Source organism: Peromyscus maniculatus, chromosome 5, assembly GCF_049852395.1.
Source record: "Peromyscus maniculatus bairdii isolate BWxNUB_F1_BW_parent chromosome 5, HU_Pman_BW_mat_3.1, whole genome shotgun sequence".
Classification (NCBI taxonomy): Eukaryota; Metazoa; Chordata; class Mammalia; order Rodentia; family Cricetidae; genus Peromyscus; species Peromyscus maniculatus.
This window is the reverse complement of record NC_134856.1, coordinates 93,325,884-93,339,430: the sequence shown is the minus strand read 5'-3', so window position 1 is coordinate 93,339,430 and position 13,547 is coordinate 93,325,884. Positions and strand designations below refer to the sequence as shown.

General features: G+C 44.2%; 1 protein-coding gene across 22 annotated transcripts in view; it reads left to right on the top strand.

The window, feature by feature from the left end:
• Positions 1 to 431: 431 nt before the first annotated feature.
• The window catches only part of Zmynd11 (zinc finger MYND-type containing 11), a 90,401-nt gene continuing 77,285 nt past the window's right edge, over positions 432 to 13,547 (top strand). For 10 of the 22 annotated variants that reach the window (XM_076572913.1, XM_076572911.1, XM_076572904.1 and 7 more), the window contains exon 1: positions 1,209 to 1,331. The gene's annotated coding sequence lies outside the window, so the exon portion shown is untranslated. Of the gene's footprint in view, positions 669 to 714; positions 973 to 1,208; positions 1,332 to 13,547 lie in introns of those variants that run through there. The other 12 variants (XM_076572912.1, XM_076572905.1, XM_076572901.1 and 9 more) reach the window with 11 other exon arrangements.

The window sequence follows — 13,547 nt, the reverse complement described above, 5'->3', positions numbered from 1 at the left end:
TTCTAGAGGCGTCTCCAATGATTTTTCAGGCACATATATCCGATGAGAATAGGGGCAAGCAATTTTGGCGAGTAGGGTTTCCCTTTTAAACTCCTAGCAGGCAAAGGTTATTAGGACAATGTATGACATCTGTATGTGCTTTTATCTCTGCGACTTTTACCCCCGAGACTTTTAAAAGCCATATAGCTTAAGGGATCTCCTCTGATTAGATCTAGAATTACTCACTAAAAAAGATAACCTGCTTCTCACAGCAATCTGTAGTGTTCTAGCCAGATTGGTCATGGGTCATTCTTTCTAAGCGGTCCATTTGTGCATCTACGGGACGGGGGAACTTGGGTGTCTTGCAACTCTTTTTTTGAGCACAGGGTTGGAAAAAGAGGGAGACTATCTTACCTACCCGGGTCAGGACACGGGCGAGTGCTGGTCCAACTCGGAGCCCTTAGGAACCAAGCCTAGTGAGGAGCGGGTCCACCCCGCGAGCCGCCTCGCAGCCCACCGGGCTTGGCCCGATCCTAACAATGCTACCCCTCGTGTCTCGGTGCTGGGCTCCAGCGCGCCTGCACGTACGTAGCTTGCACGTGTGTGTTGATATGGAGTTCGTGTGTGGACCCTTTAGACTATGCTGAGACCGATTTCGCAGAGAGGCGCCGAAGACAGGTCGAGGGAAGGTAGGAGCGGGTGCGGCGGGCTCCCCCGGCCTCGGGGCGGGGAGGCAGCGCGGGCCGCGCAAGTCCCGCGCCCGCCGCTAGAGCCCCCCGTGCGCGGCTCGGCCCAGGCCCCGCTCGCCCGGCCCGGCCCCGCGCGGGGAAACACTCGAGCGCACACAATGAACTCCGAGGAGGCTGCGAGCCCGGCCGGCCGCCGCGCCCGCACCATGGGAACCACCGCTTAGTGGGGACCGTCAACTTTCCCCCCACGGGCGTCCTCTGCAGCCCCGCAGGCCCCGCGCCGCCGTCGGGCTGAGGAGACGCGGTGAGTGAGCGAGCGAGCGAGCGAGCGAGTGCGCGCGGCGGTCCAGGCCTCCAGCCGGCGCGCGACGCCCCGGCCGCCTCGCCAGGCTTCGCCCCGGCGCGCGCTGAGGCATTTTCTGTGGTGAAAGCCGCCGCCAACATGGCGCCCCTCGAGCCCCGAGCCCTCCGCGCCGAGCCAGCGGGGGGAGCCGGGGAGGAGGGAGGAGATGGCGGGGAGGAGGAGGCGGCGGCCTGCGTCCCCCCCGCCCCCCGCGCCCGTCGCCGGCTGAGGCCCGAGAGGCGCCGGGCGGCGGGAAGGAGGCGGCTCCGGAGGGAGGGCCGGGCGCGGCGGCGGCGGCGGCGGCGGAGCGGAGCATAATGGTGGGGAAAGCTCGGCGTCGGCGGCGGGGCGGCTGGGCGGCGGGGCGGGCGGAGGTGTCCGTGGCGGTGGCGCGGCCTGCGCTGAGCGGCTGCCCGGACCGCGGCCTCTCGGGCGGGCGGGCGGGCGGGCGGCGGCCGATGGTGGCCTCGGGGACTGCCCCAGGCCGGTGAGGCCTGCGGGCTGGGCGCTTTCCCTCGGTCCGGCGCCTCTTGCCTCAGGCAGCCGTGAGGAGCAGGCCCCGGGTGGAGGCCGCGGAGCACCGCGCGCGGCCTACTGGCGCCGCGAAGCCGCGGAGTCTTGTGAGCTCCTCCCGCCGGGTGCCGGCGCCTCCCGCCTGGCCAGGCCCGAGGGCCCTTTGCGTGTAACGTGTGGCGGGCGGAGGGGAGCGATGGAAGCGGCCGTTCCCGAGACCCGAGGACCAGTGGCCGTCGGTCTCCCGGGGGCTGCAGGCGAGCGGGTTGCGAGGCTTCAGCTGCCTCAACAGGTCCTCCCGGCCGTCCTGCCGGATCAGCCGCCGTGTGCCCAGGCAGAGCTGGGCAGAAAAGCTGATGGGGACGCTGCCTGCGGGGTTGTGGGCCGAACTTTCACTTGGGCTGTCTCCCCCTCATGCCTTTTTTCCTGGGCCGAGCCGAGAGTGCTTTGCGGTGTGTCCATGGGACTTGGTCGTTGGTGTCCGTGGTACTTAGTGTTTGCCGTGTGTCCGTGGTACTGACTGTCCTGTGTGGTTTGTGAGTAGCACTCAGTGTCACAGGCAGTGTGCACCCAAGTGTCCTCTAATCTGTATACACACCAGACTGCGCGCTGTATCCCGGGAGGGAGGGATAAGACGTGCACGTAGTATCTAGCATTGTGTGTGCAGTTGTGTATGCAGTGTCTTTGTATAGGGTATCCAGTGTCATAAAGTGTCAAGAGTATCTGGTGGTGGTAATAAGCGTTGCATGACCAGTGCCTTATACTGTGTAAACACACACTACCTGGTTTCCTGTAGAGCTGTATGCACAGTAACTAGTGTCACGTAGTATTTACACAGGACTCATGTTAGTAGGAGTTATACACCGTACTCAGTGTCTTTTGTGGTAGGGATTCAATTGCTGGTTTCGTTTGGTGTGTACATAATGACTGGCATCGTTATGTTTTTGAGCCTGAAAGAAGTGGCCAGGTGGTGCGGTCACCCCAAAAGCAGTAGGCAGTTTGAAGGGTTTTTGTGAGTCTGTCTCACTCAGGTCCTCTCTCTGCTTCACCTGGGAGTTTAGTTTCCTACAGTCCATTGTGTTACATGCTGGCTAAAGCATTAAAAATAGTCACTGGGAGACGCAGAAAGTAAATGCTTTTTAAAAATAAAACGAGAAATGGAATACTCTTTAGCTTGATTATTATGGGACACAACCTCAAACGATGGGACAGTTGTCACTGATTACAATTAATGGCTAGAAATTAGAGAGTGTGGTTGTACTCTAAAAGTTTGAGTGGTTTTTGGTAGGTAAGATGGTCTTTGTACTTTTTACAATCTCTAATGTGTTCAGTTCTCAACCTTCCTAATGCTGCAACCCTTTTAATACAGTTCCTATGTGGTGACCCCCAACCATAAAATTATTTCGTTGCTACTTCATAACTGTAATTTTGCTACTCTTATGAACCATAATGTAATGTCTGATATGCAGGATACCTGATAAGCGCCCTCTGGGAAAGGATCCTTTGGCCCCCACAGGTTGAGAACTGCTGGGCTAGAAGCAATGTGAATTTATGTCCAGCACATTACTTTCCTGGTCTTTGTTACATTGTAATAAGTACTTCGGTTACATTGAAGTCAGTATTTCAGCTAAAAGATAAAAGGACAGAGAATCAAAGATCAGAGGGCAGGAAAAGTGATTATGATCAAATCAAATTTTTCTTGTCGAACTCTGATTAAGAGAATTGCTGTAGTTTATATACTATCTTTCCCCATAGAGATTGTTCATGTGAAATCAGCAACTCTTATATTCACCAAAGTGGACAGTTTGATTTTTGCGTTAGCAATTGCAAGGCATTTAAACAAATATACACATGAGTGCTTTCTTTATAAAGAAAAATGGGTTTAAAATGTTAGAACTGTGCTCTAGTTCTTCTTAACTATTCTTCAGATATCCTAAAGTTGGTGCTCTGGTGCATGTCGTCTATTTGCATGTTTCTTTGAATGACATAGATTTATTTGAACCTTCACCCTTTTGTAACCCTCTTTCCATTTCCCTTTAGGATGGTTCTGATAGCAAATAATAGAGGCATTCATATCCCGGCATAACTTAATTGAGATGCTGATTGGAGTAAAGATTTTTGACATTTGTAACAGAACTATCACATGCTGTTAGGACAGTGGTTGCCTAAAACCCTAACCAGCTGCTGGAAGATTTTTATTACCCTCTTTAGCCTTCGATTGATTGACTTTTAAAAAAAAACACATCATTAAATCTAAGCAAAGAGAATGTGTTATGGAAAAAAAAAACTATCAAAGAGCAGTGAACCTTATTCTTTCACTGCCTGCAAACCTTCAACTCAATTTAACATTACTATTTTTCAGGGTGATTAATTTTGTTGTTTTGATTTAAGACCACAGACCTTGAGGCCCAGTGACTTGGGTTTGAGTCTCACTTGGGTCATTTATTAGGCTCTTGGCAAATTACTTAACTTTTGGCAGGTTAGGCTAGGAAGAACAGAGAGTAACTGAGCCAGCCTCACAGTTCCTGTGAATGTTAGGCCATTTCTGAAGCAGTGCCAGGGTCACCGTGAGAAAAGTGAGGACAGGTTTGCACAGTGGAGGTCCTTACAGTGCGTGGTTTCCTTCTTGATGTAGGATGTATGGAGAGCCACAACCAATACTCCCATCTTGGTGTCTTGTGTTCCTAGTTGAAGTCTAGCTCTGAGTTATCTAACATAGAAGAAAGATGCTGTTTCCTGTTCCTTTAAAATGTATTTAATCAATTTTGTTGATTCAGACACAAGAAAGACTGCAGATTATATACCCACATATAGTTTGTAAAAGGTGCCTTTATGTGGGTTACTTCCCAGAAGTGGTCATTTTGGCACAGGTCAAGTATCATAGGCCTAGCTTAGAAAGCCCATTAGCTCAGAGCATGGGTCAAATGAAGTCTGAGACCCCACTCCTCATTGTTTTGAACTTTGTTTTCAGTGGTGGAAATTATGTGTAAAAACTTTCTAGATGTATTGTTATTGTGTGTGCGTATGCATAGTGTGTATAGGTGTGCATGCTGTGACATGAGTGTGGAAGTCGGAAGACAACTTGAAGGAATCCTGGGTAGCGAACTAGAATCAATAGGCTTTTGTGGCAAGTGACTTTACAGATAGAGCCATCTCGCAGGCTCACAACTTTCTAGTTTTCATTTTGATATATTGCTACTTTGCTTCTCTCAGTTACCCTTGCTGCTGTTGTCCCCCTGCCCCTTGGTTTTGTTTACAAATCATATAAAGAGTAGAAGGAGGGATAATATCTATCTGTCTGTCTGTCAGTATGTATGTATGTATATGTGTATATATTACTATACCTAGCTCCCTGAAGCAATTTTAACAATGATGTTTTTTTGTTTTTTAATTCATCACTTCCTAATCCCTGGTATTTATCATCCCTGACAAATAGTAAATAGCTGGAATATACTATCTGAGAGTTACTTTTAACTATTGGCTCTAATTTGATACTTTCCTCACCTACATTACCCTATCTATAAAATTTCAGGCTGTGTGTTTTATATTGTGTAAGGAGCAAACCTGCAGAGAGCAATCCCTGTTGTCCTTTCATTAGTTCATTCTGGAGATAAATTCCATTCCTCACTCACAGTTTTCCTAACTGTTGTCCTAATAGTTGACAAGAGATGAAGGGAAACTGCTTTTATTCCCACATGGCGAACTGCTTGTAGTGCCTGTTCTCATATTGTCCCAAGAAGTGTAGCTCGGTTATGCTGTGGTGCCTGGCGTTTCCAGGGACCTATGGCTTCCTACGGTTCTCTATTGAAATGTTTGGGACCTGCAGTGTAATCACAGAAGTGAGTAGCATGAGAGTAAACCATTGTCTGCTGTGTCTCCACCCCTGTGCAGCTATTCACCTACACTGGCCCACTTAAAAAAATGATAGATTGTCATCTTAAAAGTATAGCAGTCTTTTAGTTGTGGGAAGTTGAGTTCCTTGTAGCAGTGTGCTCCCCATCCTAGCATTCATGCCTGTGCACTGGAACCACTTGCAGGGGGAGTGGCAGTCCAGGTGTTTTGAGAAAGATGTGGTCAGGAACTCCTGCGATGATGGCTGAGTGACAGGAATGGAAGCTGCAGAAAAGAGAGCATGTTATAGAAATTCCTCGAAGAGCAATCTTTCTGAATAGTCTAACTCTAAACATGTGCATGAAATGGGTACCATTTGAAGTTGTAAGCAGAGAGAGGGAGAAATAGAAATGAGCCTGATGCTATTGACTTTTTTCCACTCAGAAAATTCTAGTTAGTTTCCACTGTGAAAATGTTGTATAAGAATCAGAATCAAAATTACTGCTTTGTAAATACAAAGCAATAATCTGTAAAGTAAAACATACATTTGAGCATTTAAAAATGCTTGCCCAGTCCATTATTTGAGTAGATAAACTAATTGTTAGAATTAGCTACTTAACAGTTGAACTATTAATAATAGGTTAGTCAGATAATCTTCCATTTTTTGATGATGCCTTCTATTTGAGAATAGTTTTCTGATTTTTAAGTCATGTTCTTTAAAGGGAAGTTAGTGTTTGGGACAATATTTTCACAGTGAAATGCAGGGTAAGACCTCGGGGTGTGTTTGATAAGAGGAATAAAAATCCCTTATGTCCAAATGCTTAAGTGATTTATTTACTGACTCTTTGTAAAACTTAAAAAAGAAAAAAAAAAAAGGAAAGAAAAGTAGACAGTAATGAATACTGTTAGGTCAGAGTTTTTAGACATTTAAAAGTTACAGACATGGTGGCTCACATCTTTAAGCCCAGCACTCGAAAGTCAGAGACAGGTAGATCTCTGAGTTTGAGGCTAGCCTGGTCTACAGAAAGTGTTCCAGGAAAGCCAGGGATACACAGAGAAACCATATAAATGAATGAATGATAGACTAGTATCTGTTTATTCCTCAGATATGGAAAGGATTGATTTATGGATAGGCCACAGGTGAATTAGAAAGTGTGGGTTGCTGACAACTTGTCTAATTCTTTTATAAACAATATTTTAGAAGCAAATTAGTTTTGTTTTAATGCATACTTTAATAAATTAGTCCATAGTTAAGCATCACTTAAGATTGCATTGAAATGTTGTATTTTGTATAAAATATGTATTATTTTGGTATATTTATTAATACATTATTGTTTATTGAAACTTTGCTATGTGTTAGATACTTGCTAGATTCTAAGGTGAATAAAATAAAAAGATTCCTGCTTGAGAATTTAGAGTAATAGTTACCAAGCCAGTGAAATAAAATGTAAAGGAAAAGTAAGTCCAAAGTGCTACAGTGAAGAGCAGTTGAGATACATTGTGTTTGAGTTGGGATTCTTGTGAGGTCTTGTAGATGTCTTATCTATGCTAGTTTGTAACCTCGAGATACACTACACGAATCATTTGTGGTTTCTAAAAGCTACTTTCTTATGATTGGTCACACTCCTCTGTTGAAAAGCAGAGCTGGAGTAAACACCAAGCATAAGTTTCCCCAGATACTATCTGAGTAGGTAAAGAAAGGTAGACTCATTGAAAGTTTTTAGTGCTTTCCCCAACTCCTTTGGTCTGTTAAGTAAATTTAAAATGTAGCTTAAAAAATGGAGGATCTTGCCGGGTGGTGGTGGTGCACGCCTTTAATCCCAGCACTCGGGAGGCAGAGGCAGGTGGATTTCTGTGAGTTCGAGGCCAATCTGATCTACAAAGGGGGTTCCAAAACAGTCAAGGCTACACAGAGAAATCCTGTCTGGGGGACGGGGGGATGAAGGAGGATCTTTCCCCCTAGTTTTAGCACTTATAATGTGAACATGAAAGATCTATGCAGATTTTAAAATGATTATCTGTTAAGAGTCTGTAACATAATATTCTAATTACGGGTTTTGAACCATTTTTAAAATCAGATGACCCTAACTGGGCTCAATCATTTTACCTTGCACATTAAGTTACTTTAAGAGTCTCCTTTGTAAGCAGTTTTTGGGAAGCTGACTTTCTTTATAAATTTGGCCTATGCAGCACAGCAGCGCTGGCCCTGTTGTCCAAGGTGTGGGTGACCCAGCCCAGATGTTGTGAGCAGGGGAGGGGCTGCCCTCATTACTCATCTGACATTTGGTGGCACGGGCCATGGAGAGATGCCTTCTCCCCCCAATCCCTGCCCATCAACATCTGGGACAGGAAGAAGAGCTGGCCCTGGGGTCATGGGAGTGGGAGAGCTGTCCTTGCCCCTTACCAGCTTCAGTCCTCCAGAGTTTTAGTCCCTGTGCTTCACCTGGGCAACACAGTGGAGCTGGCCCTGATGGTGTGGGAGAGCCTACACTGAGGGATCCTGAGGAGAACTGGCCACGCCCCTCACTCATTGCGGCAAGGGGTGAATTAGCAAGCAGTGCTGGAGAGCTCACCCTGGTGGTGAGGATAGAGAAGAACTAGAGGGCTGATCAACCTTATAGCTGCTCAGGCCCAGAACCAGGGTTGTGAATTGGCCCACCCTAATATCCAACCCCATCTATGATCAGCTGGAGCACAGATCCAAAGCTGCACGATCTTCACAACGCAGGGCAACAATAGGATATCCAAAAAGAGTCCCAGTGAGGGCATAGTATCGATAGTGTAGTAGGAGCCAGAGACCTCAAACCAGACCAGTGACTCTTTTTGCAACGAATACTTGCAATTATAAAAGTATATGGACAAAGGGGTTTACTGCGCGACTCACTGTGTCACATTGCAGCTTTCATGATGAGAATTTGAATTTTTTTCTTTGTAAATTTTGTTTTATGGGGGGGAGTTGCAGGGGCTCAGGGCAGATGAAAAGGGATGGGGAAATGAATGGGATCAAGATGCATGATGTGAAAGACACATAGAATAAATAAAAGGAAAGTTAACACATATAAATATGGCCCTGTAGCAGCACCTTTTTATATTGCCATTATTTTTTAAGGTGTTAGTAAATAAGCATTTCCCATAGTAGGCAAATTATATACTCCATGTATCCCTCACGGCAGTGTCTTGTAGTACAGTTTCATAAGAAGACAGCAGGCCTTGAACGGTAGCTCCTGTTGCTCAAGGTCACAGATATGATCACATTGATTTGAATGCAAACGTAGGAGCACCAGACATTCAGTCGGCTGTTCTCAATCTCTCCAAGTTCCACGAACCTTCTGGGGTTTTGTACTGATTCACATCTCCCTGGAACACCTTCATAAATCTGCAAAAAAGAGAGAAGTACATACGATAGGAATGTGAGACCATGCTCACTTGAAAAAGCAGTAGTTGGAAAGAAAAGATTATTAGAGAACTGATAATCAGAACATTCCATAAATCAAGTCCAGGTTAGTTCCAGTTTCTTTGTTAATGACAGCTAGTAATCTAAGAACAAGCATAGATAATTGGTTCATTTTCTTTCTGTTGCCATAGCAGCTCATATTATGGAGACACAACTTGGCTTATGTTCAAGAGTAGTGAGTGGGGATACTTAAATCTTTATTTTATTGTTTATAGCAGGAGAAACATGCTTGAAAATACTTGGCATGAACTGCAGTGCTAAAGTCTTGCTGTCTTAGGAGGGAGGGACACCTTTGTCTTGGATCTTAGCTGTCTCTCAAATGGCTAAGTTCGTTTGGACTGAAATTCTATATTCTGGAAAGCTGCTCTGCATGCTAGCCTTCAGATTTCTGCAGGGTGTGTTCTGCTGTCCACAATGGAAGGGTGTGATTCCATGAGAAGCACATGCTGTCAGGAGATGAGCAACACTCCAGCATCCAGAGTCACGTGCTCCAGGCAGTCATAGCAGCGATGCTGCAGTGGGGCAGTAAATACGATTTTCTCATTTAGTAGCTATGCCCAAGTTTTCAGAAAGAAACAGTCCCTTAATGAAGGCTAATTATGGGGAATTTCTCAACTTGAAAGCTATTGGGTTTTGTTTTTTTTAAGTTTTATTTTTGTCACTTCTGGATTTATCTGCTTAGTATTTTTCTGTCTCCAAACTGCATCTGAAAATAACTATTTGAGAGAGCAAGTCCTTAATTTTTAATCGGAATTTTACATGGAGCCCTTTGTCAATTGACATAAATTTTATCTATTTTAACTGCTTGGCTTTTACAGTTAAAAAAAGTGAGACTAACCTGTTGGGTAGTTTGCCATTGGAGATGTATCTTAAGTTAGAGGGGAAAAAAGTCTAAGGTAACTTTTTTACTGTGTTCATAAGTTAGCATTTTTCTTATATGTACAGAACTATCAAATTAAATATTATCAAAATGATGAAATTTTTATTTTAAAATTCCTACATACTTTACCACTCTGCATCTATGTATCACTCTCATATATATATATATATATATATATATATATATATATATATATATACACACATATATATATGAAATCTTCTAGACATACTAAGAAGTTGCTTGCTTCTGATTGATATTGCAGATGCGAAATTATCATTTGAATCATTCAAAATAAAGATTTCTTAGAATTGTTTAAATAAAATTAGTTTTTCTCACCATGGTAATTAAAAGCTAATTAGATATTAGTTCAACTCAGAGTTAGACTTTTCCTTTGTTCATTTGTATATTTTAAATGCTAATAAGGATCATACTATGTAACCCTTGCTTAAATTAAAACTGGAACCTCTTTTTTTTTTTAATGTTTTAGTGTGATTTTAGATGATAGTGTTATAGGACTCACATTAGGAACCAAGAATAGTTTATCATACTGGTGCTCAATCGTGGCACGTGCACCTTTGGAAAATGCTTTTTGGGATAACTTACAGAAAATGATGTATCCTCGGACCTTTAGCTCTGCTTCTCAGAAATTGTTGAAGAATCAGATCTGCTAGGAGTGCATGCATGAGGCCCCAGGTTCTATCTTCAGAACCAAAAATCAATGAATCGAGTATCCATAGGTACGGAATAATCAAGTAGCCTGAGAAATTTATTGCTAAAGAAAGCCTGAAGTCTTTCCATGTCTCAGAAATGTAAATATTGCCACTGTACTAGATCTGGAAGATGACTGCCCAAGGGAGTTAGTACTCCCTAGTGGTCTCAGATATAGTTGTAGTCATCAGTTACTGTGCATCATATCTGGGGATAATGATAAAGGAGGCTCAGAAAATGGTGCTGCTTGGATGTTCCTCTAATATGCATGTAAAGCAGCAGCATTCTTATTCCACATGAGCCCTCCAGGATTCCTCATTGCTCAGATTAAGAGCATGATTTTCCTAGGGCAGACGTGTCAGCTGTCTTGGGTGTTCGGCTTTCAGTAGTGTGGGCATTTGAGGAAGCATTCAAGCTTTTATTCTGGCCAGCTCCCTCCTCAGCCCTGGCCTTTAGTTATATATGCTTGAGGAATTCTTGTTATCTCCTTCATTCCAGGTCCTTCCCTGTAGTTTGCTGTACCCACATGGATTATAGGAGTAGTTCCTTTGAGTATCTGAAATGTCTGGCTTACTTTCTTTGCTCTGGAGGAAATCTCTGAGCTATATGCCTTACTGTTGCAGCAGCCACGGTAGTCGCGTCTGCAGGTTCTCCTCCACTGCTGTATTGTCACGGCATTCTGAGGCTTCGTAGGAACCATCCCAGGACCTATGCAGTACTTGGTAATTTGCACAGGCGTATCTGATTCTTCTTGAATATAGTGTTCATACTCTTCCTCCAGCTCCACAAAAGTCAAGGTGCATGGTAGATGGGCTTCAACTAAGTGAGACAAGGAATTTAGGACCAGTGCCACTTTCTATAACTGCATTCACCACAGTGTGGCAACCTTTTCCTCTTCTGATGGTATGGTGCGGCCCATTTACAGACCGCTGTCTTCTGTAATCATGTACAAAGTTCTGACTCTTCCTCTAGAGGGCACCATGTCATATTTTTGTATATAAAAATATTTCTGCATTCTAGATCATATACATGGAAGAATTTCATTTTGTTGCTGCTAGAATTTCATTTAAATGGAAATATTACAAAAGAATATTTTTACAAAAGAGATTTTTTTCTCTTTTTACAAAATTTGAACTTGAAGAACAGACATTTTAGTTGGTGGTACTGTTGGAGTTCGTATTTGCTTGTAGGTGCAGGTGCTTTTCTTGGACAGCACTCAGTGCTGTGAGGAGAGAAGAGGCCTGAGGCTGGGCTCACAGTCTGGCTTACTTGCAAGAGCTGGCACTCTGAGAAGAAGGGCTCCACTGGAGAGTGGCCACACTAATCCAACTTCTGTCACCATGGTGAAGAGCGACCAGACTACTTGGGCCTCTATCTGTCACTGCTCCGTGGGATGCGAAGTGCTCCAAGGCAGTAGACTGAGGCTCTCCACATTCACTATCCTTCCCTCGAGATAGTAATCCTATTAGGACATTTTAGGGTATTTATTCATAGTCCAGCCTTATGGTTTACATTTCCATTTCCCTCTTAAATGTCAACCAAGTCATTCTGTTTAGTCATTCAATAAGGTTTTCCTCCCATGTGCAATTAGCACTGCTATATTAAATGAAAACTTTAATAATTGGATTTAAAGTTTGTGAGTGGGCTGAAGATATAGCTCAGTGGTAGAATACTTGTCTTTCATTTGCAAGGTACTAGGTTCAATCCCCATTCTAGAAAGTAAAAGTGAATGCATACATCAGGTTTATATGCATTTGATGTCTCTATCCTGTTCCTCTCCCTCTTATTGCCATCAGCTCAGTGATTTGATTTCTTTGTTTACCTCTACAGAGTTTCTGCCTCCATATTACTTACTGTTTAAGGTTTCTCTCTGTCACTGTGTAGCTTCCTTAACTTGAGAACATCAGCTTTTAAATTTCTTAAACATACCTAAGGCGCTGTTTGTAGAGTAGAAGGGAAACATACCCAAAGTGCTGTTTGTAGACTAGAAGGGAAATATACCCCAAGTACTGTTTGTAGAGTAGAAGGTATGCTTACCCAAAGTGCTGTTTGTAGAATAGGAGAGTTACATGAATGTAGATGTTGCCAAAAGAATCAGTTCTTTGTCTTTCTAGTGCCTATTATATATAGGCAAAACCCGAATCTGTCGTTCTGCCCACAACCTGCTGGAAACACTATGGAGGGGGATGGTACAGCTGTGGGATCTTGGACACCAGCATGTGGTGTGTGCCCACTTGGGCTCTCCCAGTCCTACCTTATTTCTCTGATTGAAATCATACTTCCACTTCCCACAGTGTTTTAAACTTTGTATTCTCATACTCCCTGCCCCCACCATTCTTGGAGCCAACCCTAGCTACCTTCTCAGGGGGCCAGAAACACTGCCATTGGGAAGTAACATGCTTTACTGCAATCTGCAAACCTGCCTCCATCTGTCAGAACCCACACCTGTGTTCTGTGCAGCATCCCCTCCAGAAACCCCTTGCCTGTTTTCTAAAAATGTTGTCCCCCTTCCATTTGCTTCCAGATAATAATACTAGAACACTTCCAATCCTTACCAAATAAAGCAAAGCAAAGAAATAAAACCAAACAACAAAAATCTTTACTGAATTCTATGCCCAATTCTATGGGTTTCTTTTCTGTCCTTTACAAATCTCTCTCATCTGTAAATACTCACCTAAAGCATATCATTCTTTTCTCTGCTTTCCTTATTCATCAGCAGACCCTGCTCCAGCTGCTCCCATTCGTAGACTAGGTAGGTGATCACTGCTGCCAGCAGCATGGAGATTACTGGCCTAATCCCTCCCAGTGCCCCCCCCCCCATCCCGTCCTTTGTTGCCTTAGTGCCACACTTTCTGTGCTTTTCTTTATAACCTGACTGCTCTCAGAACCCTTCTGCAGCCTGAAATTGCAAATGATTGGCATCATGCTCTGTCTGCACCAAGTCTCTAATTTTTTCCTGACTGTCTCCCTTCAGAATCACATCCCTGGTTATGGGTTCAGGCGACAAGCCACATACCCTCAGCTTGAACAGACAGAGCTAGTTGACTCAAGCCAGTATTAAACTTTACATTCTTACTATCTCATAGTCCTGGAAATCCAAAGGGAGGATGGACTCTTAAGTAATGCATTCAGTAGCTCAAAGGACCA